Source organism: Rhinolophus hipposideros (assembly GCF_964194185.1).
Source record: "Rhinolophus hipposideros genome assembly, chromosome: 26".
In the NCBI taxonomy this organism is placed as follows: Eukaryota; Metazoa; Chordata; class Mammalia; order Chiroptera; family Rhinolophidae; genus Rhinolophus; species Rhinolophus hipposideros.
This window is the reverse complement of record NC_138072.1, coordinates 8,784,861-8,810,979: the sequence shown is the minus strand read 5'-3', so window position 1 is coordinate 8,810,979 and position 26,119 is coordinate 8,784,861. Positions and strand designations below refer to the sequence as shown.

The 26,119-nt window shown below is 40.7% G+C and overlaps 1 protein-coding gene across 9 annotated transcripts in view; it reads left to right on the top strand.

The window, feature by feature from the left end:
* Positions 1–26,119, top strand: part of ESRRG (estrogen related receptor gamma) — a 532,991-nt gene that overhangs the window by 57,825 nt on the left and 449,047 nt on the right. Inside the window, exon 1 of one of the 9 annotated variants that reach the window (XM_081039351.1) lies at positions 20,040–20,222. The exons of the other annotated variants lie outside the window; for them this stretch is intronic. The gene's annotated coding sequence lies outside the window, so the exon portion shown is untranslated. Of the gene's footprint in view, positions 1–20,039; positions 20,223–26,119 lie in introns of those variants that run through there. 9 annotated transcript variants of the gene reach the window in all.

Genomic DNA, 26,119 nt, shown 5'->3' with positions numbered 1-26,119 from the left:
ATTTCAATATTACATTTACAATGTCAAACTATTAGCCATCATCTGGACACCAAATGTGCTCAGGTTAAAGGATGCAGGCTTAACAGCAAAATGGTCTACCTCAGTGTTATTTGTACGCTAGAGCTTTACTCAGTATTTCTCTCCATTGGGTTATTTAAGAATCAATTTACTGTTAGTAAAGTTTCACTTTAACACTCCTGAAAATTAGAGGAAACTATTGCCTACGTTCATTTGCTATGTTATACACAGACATACTACACAGCAAAGGTAAAAGATAAACGATCAATTCTTATGGATCTCACAGTTCCAAGCTTTTGAGGCTGTATTATAGAAACTTTGTAATTATTGTGGGTAATCTTGCAGAAAATTAAATGTTGAGTTTGCATATGTGAAGAAGTTTGGACTGTTTCGCTCACCGTAGCTTGTTAGTAATGAGCATCTCACTGGCCCCGTCAGGCTTTTGTGTTTCACTTCACTGCTAGTAAAATGCTATTTGTGGCAGACGTGAGATTCTTGACGGGGGGCCCACCATCTTACGTTTGAGGCATATTTTAGGGAATGTACTTCTGTAGTTTACTTGCCTGTTTCAAATTGACTCTCGACCAGTAGCTCTCAGCTAGGGGCAGTTTTGCTCCCCCCCACCCCCCAACTCCAAGAGCCATTTGGCGATTTTTGAAGACATTTTTCATGGTTACACCTGGGAAGTGGTGCTCTTGTCATGTAATCAGAGACCAGAGATGCTGCTAAACATCCTTCAATTCATAGGTTAGCCCTGCACACAACAAAGAATTGTCCAACCCAAAATGCCACCAGTGTTGACATTGGGAAGCCTTGCTCTAGACTCTTCCAAAGCTTACAAGGGAAGGAAGAGTAGATAACTTAAATATTTTCATGTATATATTTTTTAAACGTTTAAAATGTATTTTTAAGTGTGTTTTTCCAGGACCCATCAGCTCCAAGTCAAGCAGTTGTCTCAATCTAGTTGTGGAGGGCGCAGCTCACAGTGGCCCACGTGGGATCGAACCGGCAACCTTGTTGTTAAGAGCACCGCGCTCTAACCAACTGAGCTAACTGGCTGCCCCCATATATTTCTTTTAAATGGCTGATTTCATGATTAGAATTTTTCCCTCAGGGTGCAGACTAAACATGAAAAATAAAAATACATCACATAGTTGCTTTAAAACATAGTTGAAATGTAATATATGCGTTGTGGCTAAGCGAGCTACACATATCAGTCACCGTTCCAACAATATCAGTAGCTGTAGCTTACGCAGAGCTGCCCATGACCCAGACGCTGTCCAAGGTGTCTGTCCATATACTAATGCAGCTCATGCTCAAGGCGGCTCCATTGGGAATTAACCATGACCGTGCTCTTCAGTACACAGACACGTCAGCACTCAAGTCTGGAGGCATCAGATGAGCTCCTGGCAGGACGTATAAGGAACAGAGCAATGGCAGTACTGATAATATATTGGGGAAGAGGGAGGCTTTATTTTTCTAAATGCCCCTGGTTGCTCAAGCTTTTATTCTATGGTGCTATTATTGCGAAAGTGCTTCTATGGGAACCTAGGATTGCCATCATAAAACAGGTTTATATTTGCTTCTGGAGGAAAACGTTTTATAACTCTGCTTGCCAGTTCTGCACCTGGTCCCCGGCCTATTTGTCTTTTCCTCTCCAATGAGCATTTTCAACTGAGCTGGTCTTTAGGTTGTATGTAAATGACAAAAGAGTGAGCGTCATTGCCGCTCAGTCTTATACAAACGAAGTGGTCACTCACATGTGTGGAAGTCACCTTCCAGCTGGTGACTTCCAGCTCAATCTCCAGAGTTTGCAGTGGGGGTAGGAAGCTCTCCGTTTGAAATCTCATCATCAGGGTGGGTTTGATCCACTAAAACCTCATGTTTGAAAGAAAAATAGGTAAAATTTCTCTACTGAGGCCTCATGGGAGATTCTCTAAGAACACATTTAACAATGGAATTTTCACTGGAAATGCCACATCGAAAGTCATATTCCCAGTGGGGATTTCTGTGGGAGTGGAGAAGTTAGCTAGATTTGTTCCTTTCACACCTACTGAGGGATTCGAGTCCAAGGAATTAAGTGTGTCATAGCTAGACATCTTACCTTTGCCGAAGTGGTCTGTTGTATTAAACCTCGGTGGCCATCAAAAACCGGAAAGGAAAACATCACAAATCACTAGAAATATATCAGCATTCTGAGCAGTAGAATTTATGGGATACTAATGGATATGCTAGGCTATTTTTCTTTCTAGTAGCAGCTGAAACACCTCTGCCTCTTTCTTAGTGTAAAGGACCTTTCTATCAAGGAGCTATAGAGTCCCCAACCTGGGCCGAAGTTGGAGAAAAGTGGCTCTTTGGTTCTCGTTTTCTTTAATTTCTTGCTTTCTTCACCCTTTTGCCTCTTTCCCGTGCTCACTGAAAACCCAAAATAGAACACAGTAAGGATATATCCACGTTTGGGGAGTCTGTACTGAGACTGACATAATTGGGGTAGAAAGCGAGATAGAAAGAGGCCTCGTTCATGTGTCCTTTATCTCCTTCGGTTTCAGATGATCGAGACCATTTTTTTATTCATAGCAGCTTTCTCTGTGCCTAAGGGCTGGTTTGTACATGCAATTCAGATAGGCTATTTTGTTCGTCAAGTGCCAATACAACTTATAAGGAATGTCCATAATTTGGAGGGCGACATGTTAGTTTCAGCCCTTCCTCAAGCACCTGGCCTCACTCAACTCTTGTCTTCCGTGGAGGAAAAGCCTCCAATGCAGGTGAATTAGACCCACCTCGGGAAGGACTCTGGCTCCCTTGAGACTTCTGCTTCTGGCAGTCTGGGGTTCCATTTAGTGGGGGCAGATTTGGGGTTTGCGCCTGGCGTTGCCACTTCCTAGCTCGTGACCTTGGATCAAATTACTTAACATTGCTCAATTTCCATGACTGTAAAATGAATCAAATCATATAATATATGTAGTAGAGATGAAATGATGTAAAACACAAACCCCGAAGTGTAACAGGTAAAGGGTCTAGTGGCTTCTGGAGTCTTGCTACTGTAGATACTACTGACATCTTAAGAAACTTGGCTGTGTACGTACCTCTGTGACAGATGGAGTCCAAGGTCTACAAATTTGCAATCGTTTCTGTCCTCATGAAAATGCAGATGCCATGCCTCTAGTTCAGGGTTTTGAATAAGCATCTCTAGAGGTTGGAATCAGTAACTCGTATTTTCAAAAACCCCCTCATATGACTCTCAGAGACGGAATTCGGAGTTTGAGGAGCGCTGGGTCCGCCGATACCTTTCCCGCTTCCTTCTGCCATAGCACAGCGAGATCGGAGGACTTCTAGCTCCTCTCGTTGAAGGTTATTCTAACCCTGGCGGAGGTTGTGTTTGCTTCTGTGAACTCCCTCTACCCGGTTTATAGGCTGTCCCTTTTATGGCAGGCCCCACATGGTTGGGTCACCTAAATGATGTGATAATGAGGATGGATCAAAGGTCACCAGATTGTTAACATGTGTGAGGAGATTGTAGGGCTTAGCCTATCCGGTGAGAGAAAGGTTAGCACACCAACTCGATCCACACTTCAAAGTGTGTAACTAGTTTGCTGCGCTAACTTAATTACCTGTGCTATTGATATCTTGGATGAACATATCTATACCCCGGATACAGTTACTTCACAGGAGGCAATCGCAGGAGGTGGCTTGTTCACTTGCCAGCTTCCTAAAATGCTTTTTAGAGTCAGCTGGGTTGCTTAGTCCTCTCTTGCTCTTGGATTAAATATAAAAATAACTACGTAAAGCATATCAACCCTCTTTTCCCTGTCTGCTGAAACTGCAATCTCCTGTGCTTTTTCTAGAACCCATTAAAAAGGGAGGCGGAGAGGAGGGGTAACAATATGTGAAACCCCAAAGCCCCACGTCAGATCTTCTTACTGTTGGAGAGAAGAGTGGGGCACAAAGGTACATACGAGTCCCTTCGTCATGGTGAAGGGTTGATTTAGCAGCAGGAGCCTTGTCCTTATTCTCATTGTTCTTGTTTCTCTCTGTGGTCATATTCATTTTATTGACATTCCCACCAGAAGCCTGGCAGGGAAAGAAATGCCACCCACGCCAGGTGATGCTTTCATGTCCAAACGTTAAGAAACATTTGAAACTATAGACGGAAGGGAGGGCTGTGTCTCCATCCAGTTTGGGCTGATGCAAACCAGTCTAGTCCCTGTTACCACAAAGACAGACCCACTGGTTTGCAGATGCTTTCCAGAGAGAAGGACTTCAGTCTCCAACACTCCCTCTGGATGGAGCTCTTGAGAACAGATTTTCTCTGCGAAGTGTTGCTTAATTTTGTAACCTCCTTAGAAGGAGTAATTTTGGGTTTGCGTGCCTGAGTGATGGGCGTTATTTTGGAGGCCCTGATCTTTTCACTTTCTGCAAGTGGTGTGACTGGAAATATAGAGACCCGATTACCCAAACCCCTCACTGCACTGAAATTGAATTCAGTGCCCTGTTCTTTAACACCAAAACATACCCTGCTGTTGAGAAGCGAGGGTGTTTAATAGGCAGAGACCAGGGGAGAAATTTTCAGCATTTCATCTTTGTTATTCTTGTGAAGTCTTGGACACTGTATGCCACAGTTTTCAAAACGTCATTTTCCTGATAAAAATGCAGTGGAGAGAGTGCCGGAGCCTCACTCAAAATCAGCTGTGGTGTCCTGTGTGACATTCCAAATATTAATACAAATAGAATTAATTCACACGCCAGGAGTGTCTCAGGAATCCATTTTAAGTTGGCACTTAACTTGAGTTTGTAATTTCCCCGTGACTGCCCAGGGTGAAAAATGTTAGCTAAAACAAGGCAGTGCTGGGCGGCCTTCGGTCTCTTAATTCACTCAAACTAATTTATTAACTAACGTTTTATTTTAACTATGTAGATGCAAACTTAGGTTGAAATGTAGATAGCTGTTTCATGCCCCTGGTTAGCAGTGAGGTTGTTACAAATGTTATACCTGGCAGATTGCTCTTAATCTGCTTTGGAGAAAGAGCAAAGATGATGTATTTATTAGTAGTAGATTATTCAATGACATCATTTCTTGGTTCATTAAGGATTTACTCTAGGTTTTAAATGATACCTGGTTTGTAGACACAGTGAAGAGGCTCCTGGTTCTGTGTACCTTGCACTAAATTTAGTTTGTGGCTAGACTGAAGTAAGGCTTTCTCAGTCTTAGTACTTCTCCCTGGTCTTGTCTTTCTATCTCTGTGCAGTAAATTTAATAAAGAAACTATCTGGGAGTAATAATTTCAACAAGCCCTGGACATTCCTTTGGGGGAAAAGGACTGACCTTTTTCCTGTTTTTAATAAAACCTTGGTGAATTTGGGCTTGCTTCTTCTGCAGTCCAGTGCAACTGTTTTTCTATTCCATATTTAAGGGTGGGGGGAGCCCATTTATTTCCTCTGAATTGGACACCTAAAAGTGATCCTGGGAAAGATGGCTCTTAGGAGGTTTGTATTACTCATGCCTGTTCAATTTGGTACTTAGTTACATGCTTGAATTTATGTGGTCTCTTTCGTTGTTGTTAGATTTTGTTCTTTATTTGTGATTTAATACCCCACCTATTTCAAAAAGAACTGGGAAATAGTGGTTTTGTACTATGGATTTTGAATTTTGCTGGGGTGATTGGTAGGCCATTTTATCCTAACTGTGACACTGGCAATTTTAAAAGCTTCGTTTTTGTCTTTGTCTTGAACAAGGAGCATTTTACACATTATTAACTCCTGAAAATCCCACTGGATGGATAATTTGGAATGAAAGAACTTAAGACCTTTGGGGGGGAAAAAGAACAAATCCACAAAACCTTTTATGCTTATTCTTTACAGTCACTAAAAATATGTGGCATACTAAATAAAACAGCCTATCCACAAAAGTGTGATATATTTTAAAATGGAATAACAGGTATAAAATACCATTTCGAAGGGATATCTTCGCCACTGTCCCAAGATGCCTGTAAATAGGTTTTGATTGTTCTGGCATTACTCAGCCATTTATTCCCTTGTGTCTCTCTAGTTCAATGTCGTTTTGATTTTATAACTCAAAGTTGACTCTTTTTCTCCTGAGTCCTAGCATATTCCCAGAAAGAAGAAGAAGAAGAAGAAAAAAGAGTAATTTAGATGCTTGAAAAGGCAAAGAGCTGTTGATAAACTTAGTTTAATGACACAGCAAGCAGGTTGGTATTAGATTCCAGTAAACAGGGTTAGTATGGTTCATCCATGATAATGGCGCTTGTCCACCACTCTTCAGCCACCTAGCAGTACACTTTTGTGGCCATGGTTTATTTTCCAGTATCTTTCTGTAGCTCTCTCCACTTAATTATACAAATATGAGAATCAAGTAAGTGATGGAGATATTGAGAAGTTCAGAGGAAAGAGGAGATCACTGGACTCATAAAAACCTTTCAGTGGATGTGCATTCTTTTCAAATTAAAAAAAAACACACAAAAACTCTGCAAAGACTTTGTTGACTTTCACAATATGACCTTAACCATCATGTCCCAGCATTCTTTTCCACGTCAACCATGTGCTTTGCATTGCCTTCTCAGTAGGAGATTGAATGGGAGTGAGAAACTCAGTCTTCTTAAAAATAAATGTTTTTTTATTATAGATAAAACAGAGAAAATTACATGAATCAAATGCATGTCCTGATGTACTATATATTTACATATTGTGTATAGTATAAAATGTGTGTACAAATATCTGTATATGTATATTATATATATATTGTATGCTACCCAGGGTAAGAAATAGAATTTTGCCACTCCTAAGTCACCCAATCAAGTCCTTTGTATCCCCCCAAAGTAACCATTATCCTATTATATCACTTCGTTATATTTTTAGAAATACATTTGCCACCCAGTGTGCATTCCCCAAAACTATGTTTAGTCTTGGTCATTAAAAAAAAAAGAAAGTCAATAGGTCTTTTAAGGCTCTTTTAATCTGTGACTTCCTCCTTCATCTCTGTCATTTCCTTCCCATTTCCCTATGGGAGAAGGTGGGCTGTTGGACCTATAGAGTTCCCACAAGCCTGAGTTTTCTGGACTACACACCCATAGTGCACTTCAACACTTTCTTCTGCCTCTGCATTTTCTGCAAGTTGGCATCTGGATCCAGAAACTGCATCCCACTCAAGTTTGATCCTTTTGGCAAGGTGGTTGGCAAGGTGGTGGTTGGCAGGGCTGCAGTCATTATTGAAGATCCAATTGTCTCATTTAGCTAGTGGGGACCTCTTCAAGTTGGGTCTTGAGCCCTTCTATCATCGCCTTACGAACCTCTGATAACTTCTCTGCTATCTGTTAACACAAGATGTTCTAGATTCATCTGGTACATTTCCTGCCGTAGATTTAGAATCAGCCATTTCTCCAAGAGGGCCTCATTTATGTAGGGGAGAAATGTGACAGTCTAGGTGCTAAGGGTGTTCCTTTTTACTGGGTTGGTCATTGTTTCCTACCCCTTTGTAGAGGACAGGCTTGGAGATTGGTCACCTGATCTGTCAAATAAACTCATAAAATATAGACTGATATATCTACATTTTAACGAGTTTACTTTAATACATTTTTTATGAATTTATGAGTTAATATTGATACTCTAATTCAAATTTGAGATGACAGAATTTTATTTAACCTCTTCTGCTTTACATTTATATTCTTCCTTCCCTAAGAATCTTGATTTTCAAGGACACGCAGGATAATAGAGTGGGAATATCCCATAATTACTCATCTGTTTTATTCCAAATTATACAAACAATAGTCTCAGGAAAACAATGCTAATAATAGTACCAATGCAGTTACTGAAAACATAAAAATTGGTTTTGCATAGAGTTTCCCCCATCCTTCTCTCATTTTTAAATAGTTGTATCTACATTTTCAGAGCATTTGGCCATTAGATACTCTGTTCTCTACCTCCTAAGCTTCTTTGAGTCTCGATTCCTCATGTAACTATATGTTTTAATATTCACCACCAATCCCTATGTTGATAGTCTCTGTAATTGTTTTGATGGCTTGAAGTTCAGTCTCTACTACGTTCTTCAAAAAGGACTCATGAGAACAATATCCCTTCAGTTTTTGCTTATATCCGTAACAGTTTGTTTGAACCTTTTATAGTTGCAAGTGAGTTTTGCTGGATATAAAATTATTTTCTTTCTTCTAGTATATCAAATGAGTAACTCTCTTTTCTTCTGGCCTAACGCATTGTTTTAGAAAAAAATCTGATGATACTTAAATTTTTTTTTACACTGTAAGTCAGGTACTGACTTTGCTTAGAAACCCAAAGGATTTTATTACAACATGGCTTGGTATTGGTTTTTATGGGTCCGTATTGTCAAGTGCATGCTATAATTTTCAATGTCATTCCAAGTTGTTGTTTTTTTTAAAAAAATTTTCTTGAATTGCAGTTATTAGTACTGTATTTGTTATATTCCCTTGCTTTTGTTTCTTCTTCAGAATCCATTATTATCCATATGTTCAGTTTTTGTCACTTTTTTACTGTTTGTCTTTTTCTCTTCAAATGTTTTGTCTCTTTATTTTTTATTTTTTAGCTTTCTTCCTTTTTACGTTTTATGCTTATTAAGGGATTATCTGTTTTGTTTATTTGTTGCTAGTTTAGTTGGCATTTATGGAACTATTTTTTCTTTTATAGCTCTTTTTCTGAGTCCTGTTGCCCTATTTATGAGTTGATCTAATCTGATTGTGGTGTTATTTTGATCATTTCTTAATATCTTTATATTTCTTTTGAAATGATATTATAGTTTTTCATCTGTGCTGTGAGAATGCCTTTCCAATATGATTTTATTGTTTCTAGGGATGTTTTTCTGCTCCTTATTCTTTATTGTAATGGTAATAACTTTGTATGGAATTTGACCTTGATACCGTGTTTCCCCGAAAATAAGACCTAGCTGGACAATCAGCTCTAATGCGTTTTTTGGAGCAAAAATTAATATAAGACCTGGTCTGATTTTACTCTAAGACTGGGTATAATATAATATAATATAATATAATATAATATAATATAATATAATATAAAATTGGGTCTTACATTAATTTTTGCTCCAAAAGATGCATTAGAGCTGATTGTCCAGCTAGGTCTTATTTTCGGGGAAACAGTACTTTTCCATTGTTCATTTTTATGTGAAGTTAATTTTCCTGACCTTTTAGAATGTGGTAGGTTTCAGCAAACTTCACTGATATTATAGAGTTTTTGTTTGTTTGTTTGTTTTTTGTATGTGTGTGTGTAGTGTTAAAAAAATACAGTAGATTCTTTCTGAGATTCCTGGGCTGTTTCCCCTTCCCCACTTTGACCTAGACCTTCTCTTTCTTTCAGATCTCTTATTCCATACTGCTCAAGTTTGAGGCTACTCACAGAAGTTTCTCATCAGTGGGGGTTTAATCTGCAAGGGAGCCCTGCTGGCTTGACAGTTCATGGGGACTAAACTACTCTATCCCTTTCAGTTCTACTTACTGTGGGCCCTTTACATTTGGTTCTAAAAAGGATAAAATCCTTCCTAGTTATAGCTATTTTTCCAAATTGGCCTGCTGACCATTCCATGAGTACTGTTGGCTATTTTGGGGCTTTTCTCAGGTCCACTAAATACCACTCCCATTATTTCCTTCTTCCTGCCATCCAGATGCCAAGTTCTTGAAGGATTTGTGGCTATTGGTTTGCCCTATCACCTTGTTTGGGATTCATAAGGAAATTTTGTCTTCTAGTGCTGTTTTAAAGGTCCATGAATTTTGGCTTTTGTTATCCAGTTGTTCTATCATTATAGTATTTGAAGAATTGGAAAAATCTATGCTGTCATTGCTGCCAATATCTGTCTGGAATTTTCTCCTTTATTTCTCTGCCTTATGTGATTATTGACACACATCTGAGAAGCAGCACCCCAAGGGAAAGGATGCAGCTTGGGTCTCCGAAAAGGCTTTCTTTTGTACCAGCTCACTAGCCCCAATAAACTGGAACCCATGAATACAATTTCAGCAGTACCATGTTCTTGTCAGCCCAGAAATGGAAAATGTCTCGCATAGTGTTGTTTTTGTTTTGGTAATACAGTCAGTTTCCTTCCCTTCAATAAACATGAGTTTCTATTTAAACCTAGACTTCTTCCAAAAATAAACATATGGTGGCTTATAAAAATAAACACAATAACAAAAAATAAAATATAATTAATATGTGGTTGAGTCAAAGTAGACTAACTCCTGAAACAAGCACCTGAAATATCTTGGTGTTTTAATGTATTTCTCACTTATGCCACATTCTAACTTGGATTAGAGGGTGGAGTGCAAAGGGTGCTCTGTTCCACATAGTTATTCAGGGACCCAGGGCCATCCCCAAGGGCCTCAGAAGCTAAAGCACTGGAAGGGAGAAATCATAGAGTATTCCAATGGAGGATTTTAGGAACCTGTGATGTCATACATCATTTCTACCCAAATGCTACCACTGGCCAGAGTTCAGTGAGGTAGAATCTTCTAACAGCAAGGGGAACTGGGAAAAGGAGTGTAACTATATCCAGGAAGAAAAGGAAATGGGGTTTGGTGAGCCCAGGATCTGCTATGGTGAGGAAATGGGAAAAGGGAAGAATAAGGAATAATTTACCAGGCGAGGGAGAATGTTTCAGCCAGAAAATTATTGTTTAAAGACCTGGATGTTGGGAAGACAATGTTGGCTTTGGAAAACTGAAAGAATTTGGGTATGGTTGGCGCATCAGATGAACTCAGGAAAAAAGGCTGTGGTGGCCTCATAAAATGGGGTTTAAATATTGTCTAAGGATGCTAACCCCATCCTGCCTGAGAAAGGGGCTCTTATTGGTTTGGAAGCAAGGGAATACCATGAGCTAACTTCTGTTTTCAGAAGATAATTCTGGCCTTCAACTATGATGGCAACATCTCTGAAATTGAAGAAGAAACCTTTCCAAACCTTTCTTAATCACACACTGAGTTATATAAACAGGGGAAAAACTGAATTCACCTCTGCCTCTGACCATCTAAATCATGCTTACTTGGTAGGCTCCCATTAATGCTCTACAATCACGACCAGAGTCTGCAGTGGTTCTATAAATTCCGACTGGAAATGTAATTTCAGATCTCACAGGGCCTGTGTTGTTTCAGTGATATTATAATCAATGACTGTAGCTCCCTTTGAAGCTCATAAAGTGACCTCTTTTGACATTGATTTGTCATCTATTTTTTTCTCTGACCTTTCTTCACCTTCCGTGTCTCTTTATTTGCTAAGGCATAGTATTTTATTGCCAGGCACCCTTATAATAACCACAGTAGCCATACTTTGTTCAAGTTACTACTTGAACAAGCTTTGTTCAAGTTACTACTACCTAAATAGACACTGTTGTGGCAATATCTAGTCGTAGGAACCGATACTGCAAAGCTCTCAGGAGGAGACTGTTTTTCTTCCATTAGAAGATACCAAAGTGTGCTGTCGAGTAGTTTTCTTTGCTTAGACTGGAGTCCAGGAAGATTACCACACCTATTTCGTCCTTTCTTTCTAGTAGAGCCCTGAATTAAGAAAACCACAGAAAATGATCACAATCATGGATTCAAATCTCACGTGGACATTTCCAAGACATTTCTCTGTCTTACTAAAAGCCTGTAGAAAGTTATAAATGGGATGTAAATGAAATGTGTATCTTCCTTAGAGAAGTGTGTGGTTTCTCTGGCCTTTGTGCCCCCCTCCCCGCCCTTCCCCAGAATGAACTTTAGAAAAATATGATCAGTAATCTATTGGATCATCTCTAGTCTGGCTGTGACGATCCAGGAGGGGAAAGTTGAGGGATTTCAATGAAAGCACCTGAAATGGCTACATGCAAACTTAGAAAAATACTACTGTTTTTTCAATAGTTTCCAGAAGGTTCCTAAGCACCTGATGTAGGATGGATTTTTTTCATTTTGGGCATCTGCTAGCTTTGCCTAGCTCAACATTCCAGTGAGGGTAGGTTTTTTTTTTTTTTTTTTTTTTTTTTTTTTTTTTGTGTGTGTGTGTGTGTGTGTGTGTGTGTGTGTTTGTTTGTTTGTTTTTACCCTAAGAGTTCAAAACTGAATGTGTCAGCAGTGAGTAGCCACCCAGCTTTGTAAAGAATACCACGGCTGACAATCTCACAGCTGTTGAGGGGATGGGCTGAGCCTTTCTTGTAAGGCAGTACCACACACAAGAGCCCTTTTGCCATGGGGGCACCATGGAGTTTCCAAATGTTTTTACTCCTGAAAAACTGTGCCAACCCCTCCGTACCCTGTCACCCCCATGTCTAGTGATAATAACAATGATGATTATGAGCCCTTTGGTCGTTCTTGAAAGAACACAAAAGGACCCTTCTTTTGTCCTCTCAGAGTGAAAAAACAAAACAAAACTAAAACGGCCATCATATTTTAAGAACAAGACCATTCCTTTCTTTGTTATGTCCTCAAATTGTTTGGGACAAAAGAAATAATTCTGGTAACACATATGAACATTTTGTTTTAATGATTATTCTTGAATAGTTCAATAGATGTTTAATGATGAGAGCAAGAATCGCACAAATTTTCTACACCATTTTGAGGTGTTGTTTTGCAGCCACTCTAAGATGTACACTTCTGATACAATTAAGGAAGAATGAGTGAATAAAGGTGAAAGAAATGTACGTCTTGGTCTCCACATCTATCTGTAGGTGTCCTGTTTATTCTCATCAGGCCCCCATAATACACAAGAGCCCTCTTAATGATTAAGGATGATTAGTCTATAGACTCTGGCTGGAAGACACAAGATTCCTTAACCAACTCCCCCAGATTGCCTCCGAGAAACCATTTCAGGAATATCCTACTGTTGGTAACTATCACCATCAATCAGCTTACCGACTTCGTTATCTCCCACCCCAATAGGATGGTAAAAACCATCCTAAAAGTGCTTCTTTGGTTATTGATTGGCAATGGCCCCGTCGTAAATATAGAAACATTCAAGTCAGGTCAAGGGGAACTTGAGATTGTTTTGGAAGGCCTCTTGGATATTGTGTCAGAGAAGTTATTAAACCCCTGCTCGTGAACCCATAGATCTCCCTTAGATCATTTTAGAAAGACGGGGAATGAGACGGAGACTGAGACTATAACGTGAATGTAATATGCAGTTATGACTACAGTTGTAACAAGGAATTCATTTGGAATAATTTGCAGATGGCGATTCCTTTGATGTTGATGCGTTCAGTCACTATGAAACTTGCCCTGGCATCTGCTTCAGGGTTACCCAATATGCCTTTGGGTCCATGCAGATTATCCTCTGAACCAAGTCTTAAAGTTGACCTGGTTTTAATCACCCCACTTCACTTCGTCGCACTTCTTCAAAAGTTGCACAACCACTTTCTTCAGAGTTTTAAGATTCAGTCTCCAAATCTAAGGTGTATTTCCGTTTTCCATTTGTAGTGTGTCTGCCTGTATACCTTGAAACGATCTGAAAGGGGTGCTTTATTCAAAATGCTTTCCCTACTCTTGCCATTGCTGTTTTCACAGAACTTTTGCGTATTTTGTAAATGGGCAGTAGGACTCCTGGTGGGTGAAGCTGCTTTTGCATAACGCCACTCAGCTCTTTCAGAGCCTGGAGTACATCATCCAGGTATTCTGCCTCTCAGGCCAACTCCTATTCCATATATCTCTTTTCTCTCTCACCTGTGAATTCAAAAAATGGCGGTGACTGTTCCAGAAACATCAGTAAAGAGTGGACCATGCCAGTAGGCATGCGTTGACTCATAATCATTGCCCTTTTAATTTGAGGCTCTGGCAGATGGAAAATTCTTTGAATGTTGCAGTAACAGCAAAAATAATGTTGGCTTTCTCTCAGCTTTTGCCTTGAGAAGCCCAAGAAGCCTGTTTCTTATAATTAGAAGGTGTGTCTGAACTTGAACAGGAGCACAGAGTCAGCCATTGTAAGCATGAACTGATTCACCTTTTAGAAGTGACAACTGAAGAACTAGCCTAAGGTTGCCTGGAGCTTCCTTCAGGGTAATTCCCGAAGGGAAACCCTTGTGGGTTGAAGCCAAGAATTATCAAATGACCCAGTCTTTCCCTCCCCATCCCTATCTCTCCCTTTCTTGTCTCAAAACCACCTGAGGACCTGGAACTGCTGACTTCAGCTTTTTGACCAGTGCATAGGCCTTAGACCCTGGATGTGAAATAGGAGGAAAAAAGTCTTTCACAAAACCTTTCTTCCATCGTTTCATTGTTTTCCTGTGGCAGCCTATACGAACACCTTAAAAAAATTTCTCTGTCTACCTTGGAGTCTGTTCTGTTCACTGATTCTTTCTAACCTGATAGCCGAAGCAATGTTCCTTGATCAGAGCAGTCACTTTAAACGACACCATTTTTATCATTTGGAGGCCTACAAGGGTCTTTTCCTAGAGGATGCAGACACTCAAGTCCTTGTGACACAGTAGCTAGGCCATAGCTGTTGTCAGATTTCCTGATTATTAGTTTAGTGACTGACTTGCTTTGGTAGGAGTCCCTTGTGCTGTGACTATTTATAAACCAGCAAGTTGAGGAACAGGCAGCCAGTAATAGAACAGAGGAGGAAATGTGACTAATTGATCCATGTCTACGTTTGGGCAATGGATAGCTTGAAACTCCTTTTTCTGCCTGGAATTCTTGCTGTTCCAACCATTAGGTCATTCGGAGAGTATTGGTTATTGGAGGTTGGCATTTTCTCAATTGATCAATCCTCTGCCTCTCTATGGAGTTTCTTTTGAACAGAAGGAGATGCTTGGTTTCCCTGCCAGCAGCTTTCAGATGAGGAATCATTCACATGCAGAATGCCTGGCCCCTCTGTTATTCAATCTTGAGTTGTCCCCAACTGACCTATGACCTCAGGTGATAAAGTTGCACAGGTTACGTGGTCTGTCCCATCTAATGGAAAATAATGTGGTTTTTCTGGGCAAGGGCTATCAAGCTCTTTCTCATGTGTAACCTAATTTTTGTTGGACTGCATTGAGTTTTACTACTTCAGCAACTTCCCTGGGCCAAAGAATCCATTTATTAAGCTGTGTTGCCAGAGTTCTTTTTCACCCCTTGGCTCAGATATCTTGGCTCGTCACTGTCGACAGTCCTTGGGGTCCAGGTCAGAAGATCACATAAGTGTGATCATCTTCTAATAAGGTTCTTTGACATCTCAGTTATTAAATGCTTTTGAATGGGGTTCAAGTACATCTGACTTACAGCGAAGTTTGCTCCAGGTGGAGAATGCCGTAAATCTTCTGGTGGGAAATTTTCTCCTATTTTTGCCGTTCTTTGTAGATTTACATACTTATCCCAACTGATGCTATCTCTTTCCCAGAGCATGTAGTCTTCCCAAATGGGAAGCAGAGAAGATCAGCTTCCACTTTCCTTTCTGCCCTATCCTGGCTCACTTTTTTTTCTTGAGGCTTCTTTTTTCAGACTGGCCAAAGAGCTGCTGTTGACTTCTCACGAGTGGCACTGGCTGGTGTCCCAGGATTGGAACCAACTCCAGTGCATCCTATGGCATGAGAAGAAGGTGCTTGGAGCTCAGGCTGCAGCCATTGGCCTAGGCATTGAAGGGAGGGCATTGGTCAGTGGGGAGACCATGAATTCCCAATCCGGGGCAAACCAGATGAGTACACCAGTTATCCCTTCCTTTCCTGGGAAGCTGGGTAAGGGTGGGACCACTGGAGGACCGATTATGAAGGGCTTGTTGGCCACATTAGCTATTTTGATCCTCTTCCAATGGGCAAAGGAAAACCTTGGAAGGATTTCCAGTCAATATAATTAGATATGCATTGTCAAAACACCACTGTGGTTACACATTGAGAGCAGATAGGAGGAAGGCCGGGTGTGTTGCAGGGCTGAAAATCTCATACTGTAAGTTCCTCCTCTAATGGGTTGAAGGGGACGACATTGTATCCTAGTCTCTTCCAGTTTTAAATAATTTTGGTCCCTTTCACGTAACTGCTTAGTCATCCACCCGGCTTCCCCTTCACCGAGTCACTGGTGTCGTGGGAGAGCTTCCCCTTTGTGTTGGGGGACCTGGATATGGTTCCCCTGCATATGGTTCTTTGGTTGGCTCTCTGTAGGTCTCACAACTCCCCTCTGCAGGAATGCTACCTCATTGCGGGCCTGGTCATGGCTGCCCTGCCCCCATTTGCTACTGAACAGTTTGCTGGATGAACTCTCTGTCCCACTTCAGCTTGGTTAGGGCCTGCGAATCCCCTTCACTGCCTCATTTCATCTGAGCTTTCTCTGGCATTGTGACATCATGGCGGTCTGAGGTCTGGCTGTGTGTTCCAGCTGGACTGTAGTAGGATACCCATGCCCTCCCAGCCCTGGCCTCTGCTAAGCTCCCCACCCAGCACCATCAGAGACTGTCCCTGTCCCTCCACAGGGCACAAGGACCTTAGGCAGCCTTCTTTGCCACACTCAAGGCAAGGGAACAATTAGGGAGAAAGACTCAGGCTTCCCCTCTGCTTATCGATGTTTTCCCAACTTTACTCTGCTGAGTTGCTCCAGGTCGGGAGCTGGGGAGCACCTGGTGAGATGGGCCCAAGTAGAAAAGGGGAAAAACTTTACATGTCTACCTGCTCCAGCATGTCAACCCCGAGAAGTGAGTCAAGATGCACATTTCATGGTCAGCTACTGCTGTTTCTGCATCCTTCTTCCTCCCCTGACACCCTGGGCTGAAAGGATGGGCTAGATCTTACCTCTAGTCCCTTTTATATTCTCTCCTTTGGCCTGATGTCAAACCCTAAAATCCAGTAGAAAAGCCAAAAATCTTACTTTGGAATTGAGAATTCCCGTTCTTGCTCTGTATGAGGCTTGGCTTGGAGGTATCCGTCCAGCTACAGAGGTCAAGCAAGTCAGCTTTGAAACTCACAGCTGAGCAACTGTTCTTGTCGCTCATTGCCATCTAGATCCCCTATTGGGGCAGTAATCCTCATGGCTCAGCCATGGAGATGGATAGGTGCAGAGGATTACAATTTAATGCCTCGATTTAGGATTTCCAAAATATTCTCCCTGTTGAAAGTGGGAGCAAGGTCTGCTAAGGGAGATATTTAAACTTGGACTTAGGTGATGATAATGGGATGGAAAGAAATGAATGGCTTAGAACAATATCTAGATGGTAGGATTTACAGTACTCGGTGCTTGATTAAATAAGGTGACTTGGCCGAATGTGAGGCTCTCAGGTTTCTGGTTGAATGGATAGATGGTGATGGCATTTACTAAAACCCAGGGCACTGGAAAAAGAATCGTTCAGGGTGGGGGGACTTATCCACTTTTGCACATGCTGAATTTGAAGTTCATGCAAGACATCTAAGTGGAGATACCATGTAACAAGTAGGAGGTACAGATTAATAGCTCAAAAATGGATATTTCTATGGGAAATTGTATCATAATTGTAGGTTTGGTTGGTGTGTATGAAATAAGAATAATTAGAATAATCAAATGGTCAATGGTTTGATGCAACCATCTCGCTGTAGGCAGAGGCTTACCAGTGAGACCAGACGATGCCTATGTCTACTGGTTAATAAGTCCTCTCTCAGGCCACCTCCCATGGTTCATCACTCTGCCTCTTCTTGGAGGATATAGTTTTCATTTACATATATTAGCATAGTCAATCAGTTTACAGGAACTCTTACCAACTAGGAAACAATTTTGTCTCTCTCCAATGATGTTGCATGTCTCTATTCTGATCCCATTGTGTGTTGCTCTTAAAATTTTCCTTTCCAAAGTCCATTTTATTTCTGATATTACTATATTCCCCCAATACTTGAAAAAATATTGATAAGCAATGAAGCTAGAAATGTAGGTAGGGGCTAAGTAACTAGAAGATAGTTGGGTTTTATCCTACAGTAGGCCCTGGAGAGCCATCGGTGGGTTGTAAGCCAATGAGCCAGTAATGCAACTTGGCTGTGCTTGCCTGGGATGACTTCCATGATCTAATGCCAGTAAGTTGACTAATTGAGTCAATTCAACATCTATGTATTGATCATCTCTTTTGCATAAGATATTGTGCTAGATGCTATGTGGATATAAACATATGAGTTAAAAATAATTTGTCCGGTTAATTCTGCTACCATCCATTTGCGATACAAGTAGAAAAATTAGCACTAATTTTAGGTTTGATTTGTAAAGAAATGCCCATTCTATTTCAAATGGAATGTCAATGGTTCCTGGCATAAATACTTTATTGATGAAAAGCCATAACCCTTTCAGGTCACGTCAAGCTCTGTAAACATTCTTTTTTTTCAGCTCTGGAAATGCTCGACTACTTGTTCTTGGTGCTTTTGTCATTTAGCAGAATTATATTATTTTCTTCAGATTCCTAATGGAAAATATAACCTAACTGTATATTTTTATTTTATTTTAAAAAAATGAAGAAGCAAACACACCAAAGACTTTTGCGTGAAAATTACATGTTTCAAAAGAAACATAGGAGAGAAAGTAGTCAAGGGATTCTTTCAGGATTGGATTTTAACATCTCTGACCAGTTGGGCGAAAATTGTTTTGAAGATGTATTACATTCCCTGATCAAATGGAAAAAAAAAAGGCACCTGCCATCGTATCTAGGAAACATGGGGCTAACATGGCCGTAAGCCACACACGCCTTCCCACATGGCCTTGCTGTGAAAGCCTTCCAGTGTCCCATTTTTAGCAACTAGAGCAACTTTGTGCCTCTTCATGGAGACTGGCCATCTCAGAAAATTAGGGAAAACTCTAGACTTGTCATTATTTTCCCTTGGAAGTCTCCAAGTGTAGTTAATGGATGATCTTTTCTTTCTAATGTTTAACCTAGCAATTCCTTTGTTTCTGCCACTTTTAATACCCGACTCAACTTTGTAGATGCCTGTACTTTAAATATATGAGTCAGGGGATTTTGTTGAAACAGAGTTATGTTAAAAATTTCTATCAGGTGCACTTCAGAGATGTGTCAATAGTTGCCCAGGTTTTGAACTTCCTACAACCTGGTATTATGGTTTTTTCAGTCCTGCAAGGGTTAAGTTTCTTTGCGGCTGGGAGTGTTTGATGTGAATCCTCCTATATTAATGTGGTTTTTGAAATGAAAAATCCCTACATGCACAAAGAGTGCCTTGGATAGTTTTGCATTTGCAAATAAAGCCCTAACAAATGCTCATTTAAAAAAATATATTTTCCCAGCTGAGCACATTAAGGCTATATGCAGAATCTTTGTATTCACTTCAATAAACCAGGTGTGCTTCTGGAGATTAGCTATTTTTTTATAAAGAATGATTTCAAAATAAATGACAATGGCCTCATTTCTCTTTATGCTGAGGATAACATGAAAGGGAAACTGCCGTGATTAGTTTTAATATCTCAGATAGCTTAATGAGTACTCACTAAAAATGTGAGTGTGTGTGTGTGTGTGTGTGTGTGTGTGTGTGTTTGAGCGCACAAGCATAGAAGGTGGATATATGTGCACACATGTGCTTGACTAATTTTCTAACATCTTAAGTAATACCTGTCAGGGATTTTAATAACCCAGCGCCAGTGAATTATTCTGGTGGCTGTTTTTACTGAGGCTTTCTGTAGGAAGTCCATTTCCCCATGGAGCTGGGTTTTTTTTGTATGTGTGTTTTTTGTTTGTTTTTTTTTTTTTTTTTGAGTGCCAGTCAGAAAATATGAAAATGGACTGGGATTTTCTGTGTCAATTGGAGTCAGCAATTGCATGCCTCTTCATAAGATCTCTGGAGCGCTTTTGCACCTTATGTCTCTAACAGGAGTGGGAAGTCAGCGTAGGGATATGAGGTGTATGGGTTATGTTTGGAATAGTTAGTATGTGGATTGCACTAGGAACCGATGAGAGATGGATTTAAGATTTCGAAAAAGGGGCCACATTCATTTATATAGAATGAACTTGGTATGGGGTGGAATTGTGTCACTCCACAGATCGTTCTTGTAATTCCTGCGGTTAATGAATAGAGTGAGCGCATACAGATGGTGGGAGGGGCCCTATGGTTGAGAAGTTAGGTAGGCGACAGAGCTGAGAATGTTAGTAGGGCTGATGTTCAAGTGGCTGATCTTGGAGGCCAATCTGGGCAGGGATTCCCATGTCGCCAGGGGGAGGGTGGTCAGCAGGCAGAATGCTTCCAGAGGGATCGCGTGGATATCCTGAGGAAGGGAAGGCCAGCCAGCCTTGAGCTTCTGCATTTCAAGGTCTGCTACCATGTTTGGTAAACTGGAGAGGTAATTATTACTTTGTTAGAAAATTGACTAAGTCTTGATTATTTAAAGATGGATTATTCAGGGTGCAATAGTCAAAGGATCCAGAGCCGCTGTTTTGTTTCCTTTTTTCTTGCCTTTGGCTATTTTCATGCTATTGATATCTTTTCTAGAAATTGGAGAGAGAAAGGTAAAATGAAAATCTGGCATTTTCTTCTCCCTTTCATTCAGAATTCTGGGGGATGGTGCAAGCAAAGGGACTGGATTGAAGCTGTAGCTTAATATGCAGGGGGGCGGTGAATATCTAGGAAACACAGTTATCCATATTTTCTGTAACCCCTGCTAATTGATCTTGAGTTCTCCATTTAGAGTTCCTAGTTTTTGTTTTGTTCCTGTGTGGGCACAATCCATATAAAGAACATTAGCACTTTGTCTTGAGAATTATGACTTAAATTACTGATTATGTGTGTTTTTAAGAGCCAGGATGTGGGTGCAGATAAACATTATTCTTTTGGCTCTTAGCCTGAGAAGCTGGCTCAATGTGAGCATAATGAAAATAAGATTAAAAATAGCTAAATTTAAAACTCTGGGTTAAGATAATGGCCCTTTAATAAAAATAGTGAGGAGCATTATTGTCGCAAGATGCTGTTTTTGGCTATTGCAAAACTGAAAAGGGTCAGCAGTGATGCGTTTCACTTCAGGAAGTATGACTGAGAATTTTTGGTTAACTAGAGCTAAATGGCGCACTCCTCATTTATTATTGATAGGTTTTGAAAATGACACAAACTTTTCAGGCTGAATGTGGTGGTTTGATATTGTTTGAGTAAATGAGAGAGAGCGAGGCTTCCTCTCTGTAACTGAAGTCAGCTTCCTTCTTTCCATTTATGGAAAGCATCTTTGAGGCCCAATTTAGCTGAGGGCTGGTCACTTTGCTGTATCTGGAGCTGGAATGTGGTATGACCGCCCCATAAATGTATAAGGTTTGTCTTTGCTGAGTTTCCTGCTGGATGTTGGGGCTTGAACATAGGTTATTATGGAGTGGCGGATTTCTTTTTTTTTGGGGGGGGGCATGCCAAGAAACGCTTAATGTTTGGCATTAGATCTGAACTGGAGATGGGAGCAAAAGGAGAAATAGGAATTTATGAGAGTGTAATTGTGAGGCTAGCTGGGAGATTAGGCCACTGAGTAATGAATGGGGTGATTAACATCCTGTTCCGGAGAAGGTGGTATCATCCCATCACAATGGATGAAAATCCTGGCTGTCTTCATTATGAACTGGGAAGCAACCTCAGGGTACAGTGGGAAAGCTGACAAACAGCAGCTCCCTGGCTGTATCACAGCCGTTGCTCCTTGCCAAATCAAAGCCTACTGGCTGCTCTCGTTTAAATAAACCCCTTTGGAGAGCTTTTGAAAAGGCAAATAAAAAAAAAATGAACAGATTGGGTTTCTAATTTTAGCTGTGACAGCTTATAATTAGAAACTTCTCCAAACTTACCTGTTTACAAACACCTGCACCGATACTGTGTGTTTTCTGTGAAAGAATGGGTCTGTGGTTGCAAGGAAAGCGGGGTGAGGGGGGTTGGCAGAGTCCCTCTGTTTGTGTATTCTTTTACTGCTGCAGGATGTCTGCAGTGTGCCTGTGTGTGTGCACGCATGTGCGTTTGTGTGAATGCGTGTGTGCTCACTTGTGTGCGTGTGTGCGTGCGAATGACTGCTTTACCTGCCTCCTGGGTGAATGCTTCACTGCCATCCAGCAAATGCTATGGCCTGAGTCATATCACAGAGATCTCCTTTCTGGGGAATCAAAGAAATTGGTGGTCAGTTGTTATTTGGGACAAGGTTAGATTCTAAATGACACCCTAGAGAGAAGTTTCAGCCACTAATTTTAGCAACTCAGGATCTGCACTGGATAAAATGCTTTCTCCATTTCCATAATTTCTATATTTATATGTCATTCAGCATGCTGTATAGCTGAGTGGTTCAAGACAAACAAATAGAGCTCCCCATAATATAAATAATTCTACATTTTATCAAAGCAGAAATACGTATCTGGGGTTAGAATGAGCCCATCTAGTGAAGGGATGGCGTCTTTCAACCAGAAATGGAATGCTATCAGGGAGCATCACAGTGAGTGACAACTGTACCCTGGTACTCACTGATTCCAGATTGTAAAATGTCTGTTGAGAACCTACTGGGTGCATTGCTTTGAATGTAATCGTAATGATTTCTCAGGACAAGTGTCATTATTCCTTTCAAAGAAGGAAAAAAAAATGTATTGCATGCCAAAGCAAGATTTAAAATAAAAAGTAAAATTAGAATACATATTCACAGACCAACACCTAATTTTAATTTAAGTGGAGAGTCTGTAGGAAACTAAGCAGGTGTGGGCTTTAGCTGTGACACTTGAGTCTGCCAGTTGGTTGGGTGACAGTCAGATGCCTGATGACCACTTAATGTTGCAAGGAAGAAACAAAGTAAAAACAATAAACAAAAACTATATATACAGGGTTTGTTATGGAAACTGATTTTTCCGGAGAAGCAAAAGATGGAAAATTGACTTCTCAGATCTAATCTTGACTTGGCTCAGTTCTTGCCCAGTCATATGTGGGATCAATTAGATTAAATGACTATTTTAAATCTCTCGTGACCTATTCATTTCAGGACTCTGTACTGTATTACGTAGGGATGGATGTGAGCTCACATACGTGTGCATATGTGTACAGATATTCTTTCCACGCTTAAAGAGCACTATCTTTATACCAACTTGCAATGAATGTTTAAAGGAGTTAATGCGTTTGCTGTCTTGTAGCAGAAGAGTGATGGGGGGATTAGATGAGGAAAAAGGGCTTTTGGCACAGCTTGTAGGCTGTTATTTTAACCAACTGTGGTGTCAGCTATGATCTTTTTACAGTGTTTCTGACTATGGAGCCTTTTAGCAAGAGATCCCTGGGTCTTCATGATTTCATTTTGGTTATAAAAAAGATGAGAATATTTTTAATACTTTTATACTCAGCATAGAGTTTTAAGCCAAAATTGAGGAGGAGGCCCGGAACTAGTAGAGGAGACTGTTAAGAGGGCCCAGTGTAGAAGGAAGTAACGGAAGATGCTAGAGGGCAGTGGGATGTATTGCCAGAAACTACAAATGGCAGTCAGCGAGCTCTGTGCTGAAGTGATTGATCTGGTATGTCTGTCCTCCAAGCCTAGCAGATTTCCGAGCCTCCCTTTGGGTTGAGGGGAGTAGGACCCACAGCATCAATTGACTATCACCCTGTATCTAGCACAGGTGCAGGAGTAGGGGGTGCAGTCAAATGACGTTGGTTTGAGTCTCAAGCCAAATGCCTGATGATAGTGTGTTACCTGGGACAAATTACCTAACCTCCCTCATTCACAATTTTCACATAATGAAAAGCCATCTCAGGAATTTTTTTTTGAAGGTCAAAGGTCCTAGAATTGTGAAGCTATTTCACAAGACAAGAAACAAATTAACAGTAGCTAGAAAAAATCCTGACATATTCCCAAGCTGAAACTCTCATCAGTTTTTTTTTTTTTAAAGAAAGTTTTTGATTACTCACTCAACTGCCATGAAAATTTAACCAAAGCAACTCCTTTACAATAATACTAAATCTCAAAGGAGTAAGATGAATAACTGGAAAAGCATCACAGAATTCCCATTCAGGGCAGGTGAATATGGAAAGGAAGGAAAAAGGGACATTTCTTTCCTGTGGCAGACAAGGATTAAAATGACACAAGCCTCCTCAGCTCTCTTCTTCATCGGACTGGAGATAAGGCAGTGACTTCATAAGGTTCTTGGCCAAGTTGCTGAAGAGACAGACTTTGAACTCACGAGCCTCATGCCTTTTTGTTCCATGACCAGTCCAAAAGTTTATTCCATTGTCACTTACATCACCCATTTTGAGACCATTAGTCTGAAATTAAATATGTGTAAACAGTGTCAGTTCTTATGAAACAGAAGCCAAGAATACGGGGCCAATATGTATTCTGTGGGAGATATCACTACATTAAAATTAAGCTAGTTGTTCTTGCCATCCTTCCATTTTCTCCCTCCTCTCGTGTGTTTGTGTGTGTGTGTGAGTGTGTGTGTCAGTGAGTGTGTGTTGTTTATTTCCACATGCTTCCACCGTGTCCAGCCTGCCAAGATGAAGACAGATTTGATGGGGCCATGTGAATCACTCTGTGACTGGTTACAAACTACTACTATTCAGGAGGCATTGACAGGTTAAAAAGAAATGACAGTCTTCCAACTGGAGGCGCTTACGTTGGTGGTAGAAGAGCAGAACATACCAAGGTATAAACAATTTGCAAATACAGGAAAAGTTTGTGAAAACATGCAAATTGATAGGGTGTGTATAAGTGCTTTGAAATGAAACTCTGTGGATTTAGTTAAGTCAGAAAATACATACAACTTTTGGAAGAGTGACAATAGTCTTAAAAAAACCAAAAAGGTGGAGCGGGATGGACATTAAATATCTACCCTATCTGGGTATTAGAGTAGACTCTCAGGAGCCCAGAGATAAAGGCGAAGCAAAATATTTGTCATTGGGGAGCAGAGTGAGGCTCCTTGAGACATTTGTTGATACCTCCCCCAGTTTTTACACAACAGGCTCGGCCAATGGCACACAGGAAGTGGTTCCTTTGATCTTGGAGGAGAGATCCTTGTGGTCAGTGTTTTCCAGCTGGGATTCAAAGAAAGGGTACTGCTTAGCTGACGAGCCCGGTAGGACTGAGGAGTGTCCGAAAGGACCAAGGAGAGACCGGCTGGAGAGTATTGTGCTGTGCCTGACTGGTTTCTTGTCACATGTGATACTCGTAGCAATGGGGTGGCGGATTGGTGGTCACTTGTTATTACGTAGGGATGGATTACGTAGGGGTACGAACTTTGGCCAGAGGCACAGATGTGCTGTGGGCTCATACGGCAGTCCTAGGTCGTCTTTAAACTCTGAGGAGTACTTTAGAATAACTCTGTCTCCAGTTCATAGTGTTTCCACTGAATTATTAGAGCTTGCACTGCCATCAAGTTTTTGACTTTTATATTAAATCTAAACATCCTGTTGAGTATTGCACGGCCCTGTGATTTTTTTTTTCTTTCTTTTCTACCTATATCTCACTTCTGTGGCCAGAGATATTTGAAGGGGCTGGCCTTGTGGAGACAACTGTGTGTAGTTTACTAAGAATATAGGCCGGCTTCTAGATCAGAGTACTAAATAACCTCCACTTCCGATTTCTACTATTAAGACTATTCGTAACAACAGCAGCTATTCATTATTCTAAAAATGCATTAGCACTTTACTAAAGACTTGAAAAAATTTGAGATATAAATGACAGACAAGACTACATTGATGCCAGGTATACTAAACACTTTTCATACATCATCCATTTAATTCTCACAGCAATCCTAGTGAGGGAACTTATTAGTTCCATTTCAACAATGATGACACTGCAGCCGAGTCGCATTTAGAAACGCGACCAAATTCACACAGCTGGGATTTGAACTCAGGACCGGCCTGCTCTATTTTGTCCCTCATCCACAAAGAGGCTTTGCCATTGAATTAGAAGACCTTTTGAAATACTGTGAACATGTTAAAAACAAAGGAATGTATAGATACTGGTAGATAAAAGGTGTTTGTTTGTTTTTTTTCCATTTTTTCCATGGCATGGAAATGTTCCCAAATGGCATGGAAATGTTCTCATCGCAACACAGGACATCCTCCTTCTGGATCCTCTAATTTATGATGCCATGTTTCATTTTGGGTTGCTTGTCAACGACTCTTCCATGTCATTAGAAGAACCGTGAAGCACACGATGTACTTGCTGTGACACAGTGTGCCCACAGCCTGCTCCCTTCTCTGTCCTCACAGAGCCTCTGAGCATAACTCTGGGGACAAGGCAGGATGGGACTGAGG